The sequence below is a fragment of the Monodelphis domestica genome, chromosome 4 (assembly GCF_027887165.1).
Source record: "Monodelphis domestica isolate mMonDom1 chromosome 4, mMonDom1.pri, whole genome shotgun sequence".
NCBI classification, from domain to species: domain Eukaryota; kingdom Metazoa; phylum Chordata; class Mammalia; order Didelphimorphia; family Didelphidae; genus Monodelphis; species Monodelphis domestica.
Window position 1 is genome coordinate 29,520,381 of NC_077230.1, and position 13,390 is coordinate 29,533,770.

At 34.7% G+C, this 13,390-nt stretch overlaps 1 long non-coding RNA gene across 2 annotated transcripts in view; it reads right to left on the reverse strand.

Annotated features, from left to right (window-relative positions):
• LOC103105659 (uncharacterized) overlaps positions 1 to 13,390 on the reverse strand; it is a 272,991-nt gene that overhangs the window by 157,338 nt on the left and 102,263 nt on the right. Inside the window, exons 1-2 of one of the 2 annotated variants that reach the window (XR_008918328.1) lie at positions 13,195 to 13,363; positions 4,434 to 4,541 (exon numbers count right to left, since the gene is read on the reverse strand). This is a non-coding gene — a long non-coding RNA (uncharacterized LOC103105659). Of the gene's footprint in view, positions 1 to 4,433; positions 4,542 to 13,194; positions 13,364 to 13,390 lie in introns of those variants that run through there. The other variant, XR_467006.3, reaches the window with a different exon arrangement.

Sequence of the window (13,390 nt, forward strand, 5' to 3'; positions counted from 1 at the left end):
AATGGCATATCTAATATTTTCCTTGGAATGCACAATTATCTTTGTGAATTCAGTTTCAAAATTGTTTTTATGAATTTGTTCAAAACAAGTATTCAAGAAATATTTATTAAGTATCTGTTGCATGTGGAGTAAGAGAAAAATTAAATGATAGATAAGAAAAATCACTTTCCTAAGATAAGAAGACAATAGCTATAATGAGATAATGCTAGCTAGAATTTTGCAAACTCTGTCAGAGAAAAAATCAGTAGTGATGGCAGATATTTCATCTATTTGTATCATGGGGGAGTATAGGACATGAAGGTCCTTTTTCCTGTCCAGTTAATGTCTTTTATAATCCATTTCATTTCATTTTTATTAATATCCTTTTCTAAAAAAGAATGAAGCAATTTAACAAAAATAACGACACATCAATCAAATCTGACAGTGTATTTAGTGTTCATAGCCCATAATCCTATTTCCATAAAGTAAGGAAGAAGGTATATGCTCATTTTCTTCTAGAATGAAATTGTTCATTAAAATTACATTGTTAATTTTTATATTGTTTTTCCTTATTTTTAAAATTTAGGGAGAAAGAACTGGTTTCAAAGCCAAGAAGGCACAAGATCAAATGATGCCTTTGATATATGCTGTCTGTGTGATTCTATGAAAATTAGTTAACATCATTATGTTCTAGATCCTTGAAATTATACATTAATGGGGAGGAGTGTTAATTAATTTTAAAAGTGGGAATTTACTTTATCCAAGAGGAAATGTGATATTGAATTCCAGTTCTTAAGTTTAATCCATAATATTTTAATTTAGATTTATATATGATTTTCCTGGTTTCTGGTATTCTTTGTGTTTTTCATATTGATTTTAAGAGAGAAATATTCCATATATTCAGGTATAATCATTGATTATACCACTCTCCAAACTATGGACATCTACTTTATTTCTTCTTCTTTGCTTGTACAAAAAGCATTCCTCTAAATAATTCCATATATATTGTATCTTTCTTTCTTTCTAGCTTCATTTTCCCTCCTGTTCATCCTTTGCAATGTGATTTTTATGGAAAGAATTTTAGTTACTTTCCTAGAATAATTACAAATTGCTTTCCAGAATTATTAGAACCTTTCTCAGGGCAAACATACTGTTTCAGTATGTCTCTTGTTCCACAATATCTCCAATATTGGCTATTCTCATCTGTTACTATTCTTGTGATTTTGCTGAATGAAATAAAACTTCAGCTTGTTTTAATTTGTATTTCCTTTGTTATTAGTTATTTTGAAACATCTAGCTGCCAATTGCTTGCAATTCTTTTACGGATTGTCAAAACATTGAGAAATCACTTTGGGGTTTATCTCACAAACATCTTAAACATGAAGGAAAGGAGTATAATTTTCAAATTCAGAATTCATAAATCAATCTCTTAAATTAATTTTATTTTCATGGTTTTCTAAGTTTGATGTATAATACAAATTAAATGACTAGAAAAACAAGGGTGGGTGTTTTACTGAGAAGATCTATATTAGAAGTCAAAACCAATAAATTATAAGTATTTATTATTCACTGAAAATACAATAAAAGTTATTATTTGTTAATATCAAATTTTTATGAAAATAATTATATTTTCCAAAATAAAAAATTAATGAGAATGGTACAAATATTTTACATAGTTATAAAAATATTTTATTGTCTGGATTAATAAATGTTAATGAGATTACTATATCTATTTCTGTTTGAGCCATTACAATATGTTTTGTTTCTGGTTGATAATTATTAATAAAATTGAGTTTCATATAGACATGCAATTGGAAAAAGGAGAATTATTTCAAGAGGTCATATAATATCTTGGAATTATTTTTGAAAATAGGTTTGACCTTATAGACCCCTTGAAAGAATAGGGGAATCACTAGAGGTTTGAAGACCACACTTTGAGATCCAATGCACTATGTAATATTGCCTTTCTTAAGGTACCTTCATTGTTGGTAAATCAAACCTGAAGGTCTCATATATTGCACCATCAAATCATCCATGTAATCATATATGTGTTTTCTCTTGTAAACTGCTATATAAATCTTAAAGCATTATATAAATGTGAGGTATTATCTTTGTAAGTTCATCTGAATATTAATAATAATTTTGCTATTTGTTCTTCATTTTTGACAAGAACTAATGACATAATGGGGTGATGGCTTAACTTGTGCATGAATTGAATTTTGATAAGAATAAGACAGAGTTGCAAAAAGTCTTCAGCCTCCCACTTTCTTCCAGTGGTAAGACAAAAGCCAGGACAACTAGTGATGGCCTGGGATGCAGTATATGACCTTGGACTACAAGCTACAATATCTAATTAACTTCTTGGTGCTACTCAGAGCCTACTTCAGCCACTTTCATGGCCATGGCCATTGAACTAAATTATTCTCATCTGCCCATTCCACCTGCGGAAGTCTTCACATACTTGGGGTAGACACCTGTATAACTCACTGATGGATTTTTGGTCCATCTGTTACCCTCGTCCTAGTTTAGCCTATCTATCTGCTAAGATGATTTACCAGGGTTTTATCACTGCGCATGCTCCAGCTTCTTGAAGTTGCAGGTGAGAGTTGAGTGACAGATGGAAACCAAATGTAGATGAACAACCCAGAAAAGGGGTCATCAAGCCCTCACACCAAAGGTGTTAGTACCTCTTGAACACCCACACACGTAATCTTTAGAGCTATGCCAATTCAGGTTATACTGAGCTACTTTGGGAATTAATAGTTTCTATATGAAAAGTTTTCATATAATCATTTTTAAGAATGTTGATTAGTTGTTACAGTTAATTGGCAGTCAATCATTTAAAATTTATTAAATGCCTACTATGTTCTAGATACTGTTTAAGATTTGAGGAGGCAAAGAAAGACAAAAGATAGTCTCTGCTATCATGGAGCTAAAGGGAGAGATAACATACAAAAATTATAAAAAATAAACAACAGACTTGACAAATAGGAAACAATCAATAGAGGGAAGATACTAGAATTAGAAAGGATTGGAAAAAAAAAACTTCCTATAGAAGATGGATTTTTAGCTGGAATTTGAAGGAAGCCAGGAGATTCAGGAAGTACAGATGAAAACAGAACAGACAGACAAAGTCAGAGAGGCAGAGAACATTCCATTTAGGAGAGAAAAACACTAGGGTCTGGAGTTAGAATTCTTTGAGGAACATTAAGAAGAACTGCTAATAATTTCCCTGACTTAAGTGATAATAATCTGTGACCACTTTTTTGGGGGGGGAGTTCTTTTTTTTTTAATTTTATAGTATTTTATTTGATCATTTCCATGCATTATTCATTAAAGACAAAGATCATTTTCTTTTCCTCCCTCCCACCCCCCGTAGCCGACGTGTGATTCCACTGGGTATCACATGTGTTCTTGATTCGAACCCATTGCCATGTTGTTAGTATTTGCATTAGAGTGTTCGTTTAGAGTCTCTCCTCTGTCATGTTCCCTCAGCCATTATAGTCAGGCAGTTGCTTTTTCTCGGTGTTTCTACTCCCTCAGTTTATCCTCTGCTTATAAATAGTGTTTTTTTCTCCTAGATCCCTGCAAATTGTTCAGGGACATTACACCGCCACTAATAGAGAAGTCCATTACGTTCGATTATACCACAGTGTGTTTGTCTCTGTGTACAATGTTCTCCTGGTTCTGCTCCTCTTTTATAACTCTCTTATTTAGTCAAAATCCCAATTTAACCATTATAATTGTCAATAATCATTTTCTGACATTTTGTGAGCCACTTTCTCTTTATGATCATACCCTTCCCCAAGACATCAGATAATGTAATAGATTTTAATTTTAGTAACAACTTAATCATCATATGATATGTATTTCCATATTCATCATGTTATGAATGAAGAAGCCAGTGAAAAAGTCATGAAGGAAATAAAGTGGAAAATGGCATCCTACAATCTTCATTCAGGGTCCATCAGTTCCTTCTATAGAAGTAGGTTCTGCTTACTTCACTTTGCATCATTTCATATGTCTTTCCAGGTTTTGACTATGTGTGAGATGGGCAGAAAGACAGACACACATACACACACACAGAGAAAGGGAGAAGAGAGAGAGAGAAATCATTCTGTTTATTGTTTCATATGTCACACTAAAGGATTTTCAACTTCAAAATTGTATGATTCTTTTTACCAAGTTAAAATGAATAAATATTAAAGTATTTTGTTCTCTGAAAATCATTTCACATGATACTGTCAGGACAGTAAATTTCAAAATCACTCTCCCTGCCTTTTTTAGAAATTATCATATCCTATGATCATAAGAAAATTAGCATTTTGACCAATTAAGCTTAATCTTTCTAAAGTTATAAAAGTGAAAGTTAGTTTTATACTTTAAAATAACATCCCCAACTCTTTTATCAAAATAAAAATCAATGCAGATAATGTGTTTTAAGAATGACTTACCTCTCTCACTTAAATCTAATCTCTTTGATGGTGGTATAATAAGGTAGTCATTTCTTCCTTGTAGGATGACAGAAAGTCAGAATTTAAAATTTCCCCAGGACCCAAAACCTAATATAAAGAGAAAAACAATATGGCATCTTAATATCTTCAAGCAATAAAAGCTTCAATGTGCCCTCATAAGGGATAGTAGTTCCAATAATACAGGTCCATCTAATAGCTTTTCCTTATACAATAGAATAGACTGTTTAATATTGCTTAATACACAATGAGAGTGATGATCTTGTTCTGAAGTCTCACACCACTTATACAGATTTTCCTTTGAGGCCTACCTAAAAATTCTAAGCTCTGATTAGAAGATAAACACAAAAGATACTAAAAATTAAATTACTCAAATGATTCATAAATTAATTAAATTATCCTCTGACACAATTCACTTTTTAATGAAAGCTTCTTTAAGATAGAACTAGACTGGGCACCGAACAATATGATGAGTTTGAAATATTTATTAAAAAACAGGTTATTTGAATAATTAAGCAAACTGTTTTAAAATAACCAAATTCTCTTTTCTGACAAACCAGTATATTTAATATCAGAGTGGGACTAACAAAAGTATCAAAATTTATACTTGTTTGAAATCACAAGCAGTTAGTTGCTAAGAGCACAGTTCAACACTGATGTTTGATTCAAGCATCCATTCACTCATAAATTCAAGATGATCTTCAATCATCCCAAATTTAAAGAGTTTATAAAAATAGATCTGTGGAGCTATGTGGGGACATATTGGTCTGGGTCAATCCTAATCAAACATGTTAAGTAGGCAATTATTCTTTCATAGATCTATTCTCCCTTTTCATAATGTTTCCGATTAAGCATGATCTTCCTCTTTCTTAAAATAATGTCCTTTGTACTTAATCTTCTTATCTGCCAAATTTTGTTCTCCAATTCTGAATTTTATGAATATCTTTTCTAACATGGTTTTGACTTTTAAAACATTTTCTCTCATCAGAATTAAGTTGTTCATTTTATTATTCCATCTCAATATGCTATCAAAAATAATTTATATAAATTCAATTGTGACATCTTCTATTAGAGCATGAATTCCTCCAAGGTGAAGACCATTTTTTTTGTCTTTCTTTGTATCCTCAATACTTAGCACAGTGCCTCTAGGTGCTTAATAAATATTTATTGACTTAGCATAAAAATGCATACATCATGAACATGTACTTATTCCTAGGTACATATAATACGTATTCAAATAATCTATAAGCTAAATACACAGACACATATAGGAACTGTATATATCTATATACTTATATACATATAATACAAAAATTATACTTAACAAAAAGATAAATCAAGAACAGAAATAGTCATTTCTCTTCCTACTTTCACCATCTCTCTCTGCTAATAAAAGATGGATACACATTTTTCAATATACCACCCAAACCCATGGGAGAATAAATTCAAGCTTTAAAATGTGATTATAAAATAGTGAGTTCCCCATGTTCTCTTCCAAATATAGGTTAGTTAAGAAATATGTTGGACTCATTGCTGAGGCTAATCTGATAACTTAAGAAGTCTCTTTAGATTGACTATTGGCAAACTCTGGGATGAACTCTTGTCACTGAACCCCTGCTTATTTGGCATTTTTAAGCTCCTAAAATCTCATCCATCTTCAATATTCCTTCATCTTATGAGATGAAAGAATAGCTACAATAGGAGCAAAGGAAATAGCAAGGCTCTATATTCATATTTGGCAATCATGGAAAATTGTCTTGGGTACCATTTTTTTTTTTTGCATTTCTGCATGTCCCTATCTTTAATGCAGAATTGTTTCCTAGGGTCCAGAGAAGCAAAATCACTTTCTATAAAATTGCTTTTCCAGATACAGAAAAAATCCTCAAAATAATATGGCATAGATTTCATACTTGTACAGATAATAATCATGGATTAGTAAAAAAAGTAAACTCCTTTTTCTTTTAATGTTACTTGACTTGAGGGATGAAGGAAGTGTCTGAGCATAGCCATTACATAGAGTTGTCTACATTTCTGTTGTGTGTTTGTTTGTTTGTTTTTTTAACCTGGGAAGAAATGTCCTTCTAATAAAACCCCAAATGGGGAACAGCAAGGGGCAGAAGGAGATAAAGAGACAGACAAACACAGAGACAGAAATGGGGAGAAAGAGAGACAGAGAGCCAGAGCAGAGAGAGAGAGAGAGAGAGAGAGAGAGAGAGAGAGAGAGAGAGAGAGAAATAGAGAGAGAGAAAATATTAACATGTTCACATTTCTCTTATTAATCCCAAGAAGATATTTAGGAAAGGCATTCTGATATTTCCACTCTCAAAAACATGAAATAATAGAGGCAAGACCAACAACAGATGAAAAACGCTGACTAGATGAAACAAAAAATGAATAGGGTCAGATGGATTAGTGAGTGTGAACTGGAGTCGAAGATGAGTCATTGTGATGGTAAAATAGAAGGAAGTACCCACAATTGCTCAAAGAAAGAGAAGATATTGGGGAAAATCTAAGAATTTCAGACTAGATTATTACTGAGAAATTGATTGAGAATCTGCTGAATCACCTTTCCAGGTCAATATCACAAATTGTGGAAAGGAAATAAGACTAACAGTTGGTTGGAGAAGGGCCAACTGGAAGTGTCAGTTGGGTCTTGTGACTAGCACTTCCTTCCTTCCCGGCTTTACTTCCTTCCTGGTGTTGGAGGAGGGAGGAGCTCATTCAGCCCAGAATGGAGTGGCCTGCCTCTTCTTGGTTCAGTCTGAAGATTCAGGCCCAATCACTTCTGAAAGTTAGAACTGTTCTTTTTTGCTTTCTATCTACTGCTAAGATTCTAAATTAGACAAAGCGAGGACTGAGATAGAGTAGACGGGAGTAGGAGAAAACTGCTACCAGCGTATGAGGCCTGGCCTCAGCCCTGTAACTGAGGAAAAAACTCCAATCCCAACTTTATATTATTTGAATTCACAGTCAGATAAGTGGACTATCTTTCCTGGGGCATAGAGGGAGCTGAACATCAGTTCAGTCATTCAAGACAAACAGTCCTTATCGGACCCCTGATGCTTCCTCTCAGCAGGGGGCATCTCCCTCCTTTGCCTCACTGAACAATATTCCCTCTCTACCCTTAAACTCCTCCATACCCTGCTACAGACCTCCCATCCCCCCCCCATTTTTCTAATCTCCCCATCTCTTTTCTCAATAAATATTACAAAATTTAATATACTGGGAAATGATCAGGGCAGGAAAGGTTGAATAAGAGTATGATGTGATCACAGATTTAGTGACCAGAAGAGCCATAACTATTGTTCTGGAAGGATATGAGCTTTTTCTCAATTGCTTTATTACCAATCCCTTCCAAATAGGTAGAAAGTAATGAAGTGTCCATTGATGGTTATAACAGGAGAGTCATAATAGAAATAATGTCTTAAGAATTAAATTTAGTAAATGAAATATCATTAGAAAGTGGGTTGAATGTTTGCAATGTAGTCATTAAGGGTTTTTTTTTTGCAATCACATGCATTTTTGTCAACCTCACTTTTTTCTTTTTTTGAATAAGCAACACATATTAAATTCAAAAGCAAAATGAATGTAAAAACAATACAGCTTTTCTTCCTGATGTTAATAATATTAATGATGACCTAAAGTATTCTATCTTAGAAATGTGCACTCTTTCTCTGTCATTCTGTCAGCCTCCATATACATACATATATGTGTATGTGTATTATATGTAGTATGTATTTATATGTCTGTATGTTATATGTAAGCATACCTATTCATAGTATGTTTATATATACATATATATGAGATATACCTGAGTAGTTTACCATTTCCTTCTCCAGATCATTTTACAGATGAGAAACTTATTCAAATAGGTTTAAGTTCCTTGCTAAGGCTCACATAGCTTATAAGTGTCTTTGGCCAAATTTTAACTCAGGTCTTCCTGACTAGACTTTCTGCAATCTATTTTGTAAATTGGCCTTAAACCTTACTTCAGTAAGTGCCTTAAGTTAATGAATCTCAGATTCCTCATCTATAAAATATGAATGATGATGCTACATACTAGACATAGTACTAATGAGGATCAACTAAAATAATGAATTTAAATTATTTTGAAAATATTTAAATCAATCAGTCAGTTAGCTAGCATTTATTTATTGCTTCTAGTTTACCTTTTATAGTAGTAAAAACTGAGAATAAAAATAGAGGAAAGTAGAAAAGAGGAAGTATGCCAGGGGAGAAATTAGGCATGGTTGGTTCCAAAACACAATATGGATAAAAGCTATAATTATTACGAATCATTTTGTAAACTTTTGTGCATGGTTTTCAAAAGTTTAAAAAGGTAAGCAAACGAGAATTTTTTTAAGAGATAGGATAAGTTTCTTCAACAACACTTTTCTTTTTAATGGACAAACATTTTATAGTCTTTGTGAAAGAAAAAATAGAAAATAATAAAGTAAATATGTAGTACTTGAATTGTCTCAGGAATATAATGGACTAGCTATATAATAATTGAGCTCAAATTGGTGTACTAAACTTCATAACACTATAAAAACTATTCTCTTCTTGAGCAAAAGGCCAATATTTTGTATCTTAATCCTAAAATAGCAAAAGGAACAGAATTTGATTAGAAAAACTGAAAGCTATAAATGAAAAAGTCTAAACATCATAGTATCAGAAGTTATCAAAGAAAATTGCCTGATAGTCTTGAACAAGAGGAGTAAAACATAAATTTAAAGAATCCACAGACTACCTCCAGAAGGAAATTCCCAAATGACAACTCCCAGGAGTATGATAGTTAAATTCAAGACTCCCAAGCTATGGAAAAAATACTGCAAGCAGCCAGAAAGAAATAATTCAAATACCATAGTTTAGTATGGATTACACAGGATTTAGTAGCCTCCACATTAAAGGATCAAAAGTCATGGAATGTGATATTCTGTAAGGTGAAAGATTTAACTATATAAACCAGAATCACCTATCCAACAAAATGATTATATTCTTTTAAGGGGGAAATGGTCATTCAATAAAATAGAAGATTTCTAAATATTCCTAATGAAATGACCAGACCAAAACAGAAAATCTGACATCCAAACTATAGAGAGGGAAGTTATAAAGTACAAGAAGTTTCACAGTAGTTTTGATTGGCAGCCCTCAAGCTCAGAATTCTCTGAGAGCTGGCAGGGGAAAAGTTCCAAGCTGTTGAAGACACCATTTCTAGTGGTATGTCTGGGGCTGATGGTGAAGCCTGACAGGTGTGTGGATCTGGATAGATAATCTTGGAAGCTGACTGCCTCTGAACTAAACAAAGCTGAGAGGAAGATTCCCCATACATTCCTGGTGGACAGAGTGTGTTGTAGGAGCCTTTCTCTCAAATCCCTGGGACAACTAAGGACTCAACAGCTAGATTCCTGCTATCTATCTGCCAAGGACTCTGTGAGATTCTGGGATCCATGTAAGATTTACCCCTTAGTAATCTGTAGTTTAGTTATTTAGAGAGGTTAGTTTAGGAAATTAATTATAGTGGGAAATATCTTGGACTTATAGTAAGATGCCAACCTCTCCCTCATTCCTTTTCCAGCCTTCCCTTCTTTGTTAATAAATTCATTTTATTTATATGTGATTTTACCCTTTGTATAAACCCTTTCCCCTTTCTTAAAATGTCTATAACAAAACACAAGACTCAAGAGAAACCTAAAAAAGGTAAATAAGAAAAAGAAAAATTAAGGGACTCAAAAATGTCTATATATATATATATATATATATATTGTTACACGGAAAGAGAACATTTGTAATTTTTTAAAAAAGTATTAGTAGTAGTCCAATTAGAAGAAGTGTCCATACACAGAGGGTGTGGAGGATGATGAAGATTACATGGTAGGCAAAAAAAAATCAAGGGCAGGGAAGAGGATTGCACTGAGAGAAAAAGGAAGGGAGAGATAGACTGGGATAAATTATCTCACTTAAAGAGGTATGAAAAACAATTACAGTTTAGGGGAGGGTGTAGGTGGGAAGGGGCAATACTTAAAAATTACTTTCATTGTAACTGAGTCAGAGTAGAGGGAATAACATCCATACTAATTGAGGCATTGAATTCTATCTTACCCTAAAGAGAAGGAGGAAGGGAATAAGACAAGGGCAAAGGGGTGGTAATAAGAGGGAAGGGGAAGAAGAGAGGACGATGAAAAGGGAAACACTGGTGAGGAGGGACAGAGTAAAAGTAAAAGAAAAAGAGTAGAATCAAAGGAGGAAGATAAGATAGAGGAGAATACAGAATTAGTAATCATAATTATAAATGATAAGTAGTATCTATCTATAACTTTCAGCAAATATCATCTGCTATGGGGATATGTTAAAATCCTTTCCAATAAGAATCAGGAGAAGGACTTCTGGTCAAGATGGCAGCTTAGAGAAAGCTAAAGTTCAGAGCTCCAGAAACCCTTCCTTACTGACCTCAAACTGAATGCTCCTAGGGCACTGAAATTCAAAACAAACAACAGAATAGACCCCAGGAACACTCCTCCTGGACCTGGATCAAAAGGAAAGGCCTCCCAAAAGTCAGAACCTGAGATCACTCGGATCTAAGGAGTAGGCAAAAGGAAGGTCCCAGGACCCATCCCCCCAAACCCAGAGCACTGAATCGAAGGCAGCAGCAAGAACCTCAGGGCAGGCATAAGAGCCTCGGGGAGCCGGCTATTCTGAAGGCCGCATCCTGAAAACAACTTGAGCCAGTCCAGGGGGCACCCAGACAGCAGGGAAACAGAGAGAGGGGGGGAGCCTGTAGCCCCCTGACCAGATCCTTCCATCTGAGTCTCACCGAAGATCCCTGGCTCAGGGCATACTCAGTCTGAGGTTAATCCTATCACCAGCCCTTGGAGCTCAAGGAAAGCACGGCCCCTACCCCTCAGAGTGCAGGCTCCTCTGGCCAGCAAAGGCATTGAAATACATCTGAGAGTGTCAAGCCATAGAAGTAAGGCAACAGAGAAGCATCGGGAGAGAACTGAGGAGGGTAGTAACACCGAAAAACAGAAACACCAGCAATTCTGGGCTTCCTAGGTAAGACAGACAATTTGCCTGGGGCTAAAGCCACTGAATAACAGACAGATAACAGAAGAGCCAGCCCCCCTCACTCAGATAGAGATGGCAAACAGCACAGAAGCAAAAAAGCCTCAAAACAACAGGAAAAACAAGAAGGGGGTAACTTTGGACACATTTTATGGAGCAAAAATACAAAATACAGAGGAGATAGAAGAGGAAAAACAAGCAAATGCGCCGAAACCTTCCAAAGGAAATGGAAACTCTCCACAAACTTTTGAAGAATTTGAATCAAAAATGATCAAAAAGATTGAAGCCTTCTGGCAGGAAAAGTGAGAATTAATGCAAAAGAATTTCATGCAACTACAAAACCGGTTCGACCAAACAGAAAAGGAAAACCAGGCTTTAAAAGTCAGAATTAGGCAACTGGAAGACAACGAGCAGGTAAAAGAGCAAGAATCAATAAAGCAAACCCAAAAGACCAAGAAATTAGAAGAGAACATAAAATATCTCACTGACAAGGTGACAGACTTGGAAAATAGAGGAAGAAGAGATAATTTAAGAATAATTGGACTACCAGAAAATCCAGAAATAAACAGCAAATTCGACATCATAATACAAGATATAATCAAAGAAAATTGCCCAGAGATTCTAGAACAAGGGGGAAGTACAGCCACTGAAAGAACTTACAGAACACCCTCTGCACTAAAACTCCAAAAGACAACTCCCAGGAATGTAATTGCCAAATTCCAAAGCTTTCAAGCAAAAAAAAAAAAAAAAATCCTACAAGAAGCCAGAAAAAGACAATTTATATATAAAGGAATGCCAATCAGGGTTACATCAGACCTTGCAAGTTCTACTCTGAATGATCGTAAGGCATGGAACATTATTTTCAGAAAGGCAAGAGAGCTGGGCCTTCAACCAAGAATCAGCTATCCAGCAAAACTGACTATATACTTTGAAGGGAAAGTATGGGCATTAACAAAATAGAAGATTTCCAAGTTTTTGCAATGAAAAGACCAGAGCTCTGTGGACAATTTGATATCAAAAAACAAAGAGCATGGAATACCTGAAAAGGTAAATATGATGGAAAGGGAAAAGGAGAAAATTGTTATCTTTTCATTTATTCAAACTCTCTTCTATAAGGACTATATTTATATCAATCTATATATATTAATATATGGAAAATGTAATGTGTAAATAGGGGGAAAATCAAATAGAATAACCTTTTTCAGACAAAGATTCACATGGGAAGGGGAGGGGATGAAAACTCCTATAAGATGGAGAGGAAGAGAGTTTTTATTTAAACCTTACTCTCAGGGAAATCAACTCTGAGAGGGAAAAACATCCAGATCCATTGGGATCTTGAATTCTATCTTACCCAACAAGGGTAGGGAGAAGGGAAAACAAAGTAGGGGAGGGGGGGAGGGAAAACAAAAGGGGAGGGAAGAAGAGGGGATACGGGGAGGGAACAAAAAGGGAATGGCTAGAAAGGGAAACATATCAAGGAAGGGGAAAACGGGGACTGATTGTGAATGGCTAGAAAGGGAAACATATCAAGGAAGGGGAAAACGGGGACTGATTTAAAATAGATCACTGGATTAAACGGTTAGAGCTAAAGAAGAAAGGTTAGAATTAGGGAAGGATATCAAAATGCCAGAGAATTCACAAGTCACAATCATAACTTTAAACGTGAATGGGATGAACTCACCCATAAAACGTAGACGAATCGCAGAAAGGGTTAGAATCCAAAACCCTACCATATGTTGTCTTCAAGAAACACACATGATGCAGGTAGACACTCAAAAGGTCAGAATTAAAGGATGGAGTAAGACCTTCTGGGCCTCAACTGATAGAAAGAAGGCAGGAGTTGCAATCATGATATCTGATAAAACCAAAGCAAAAAT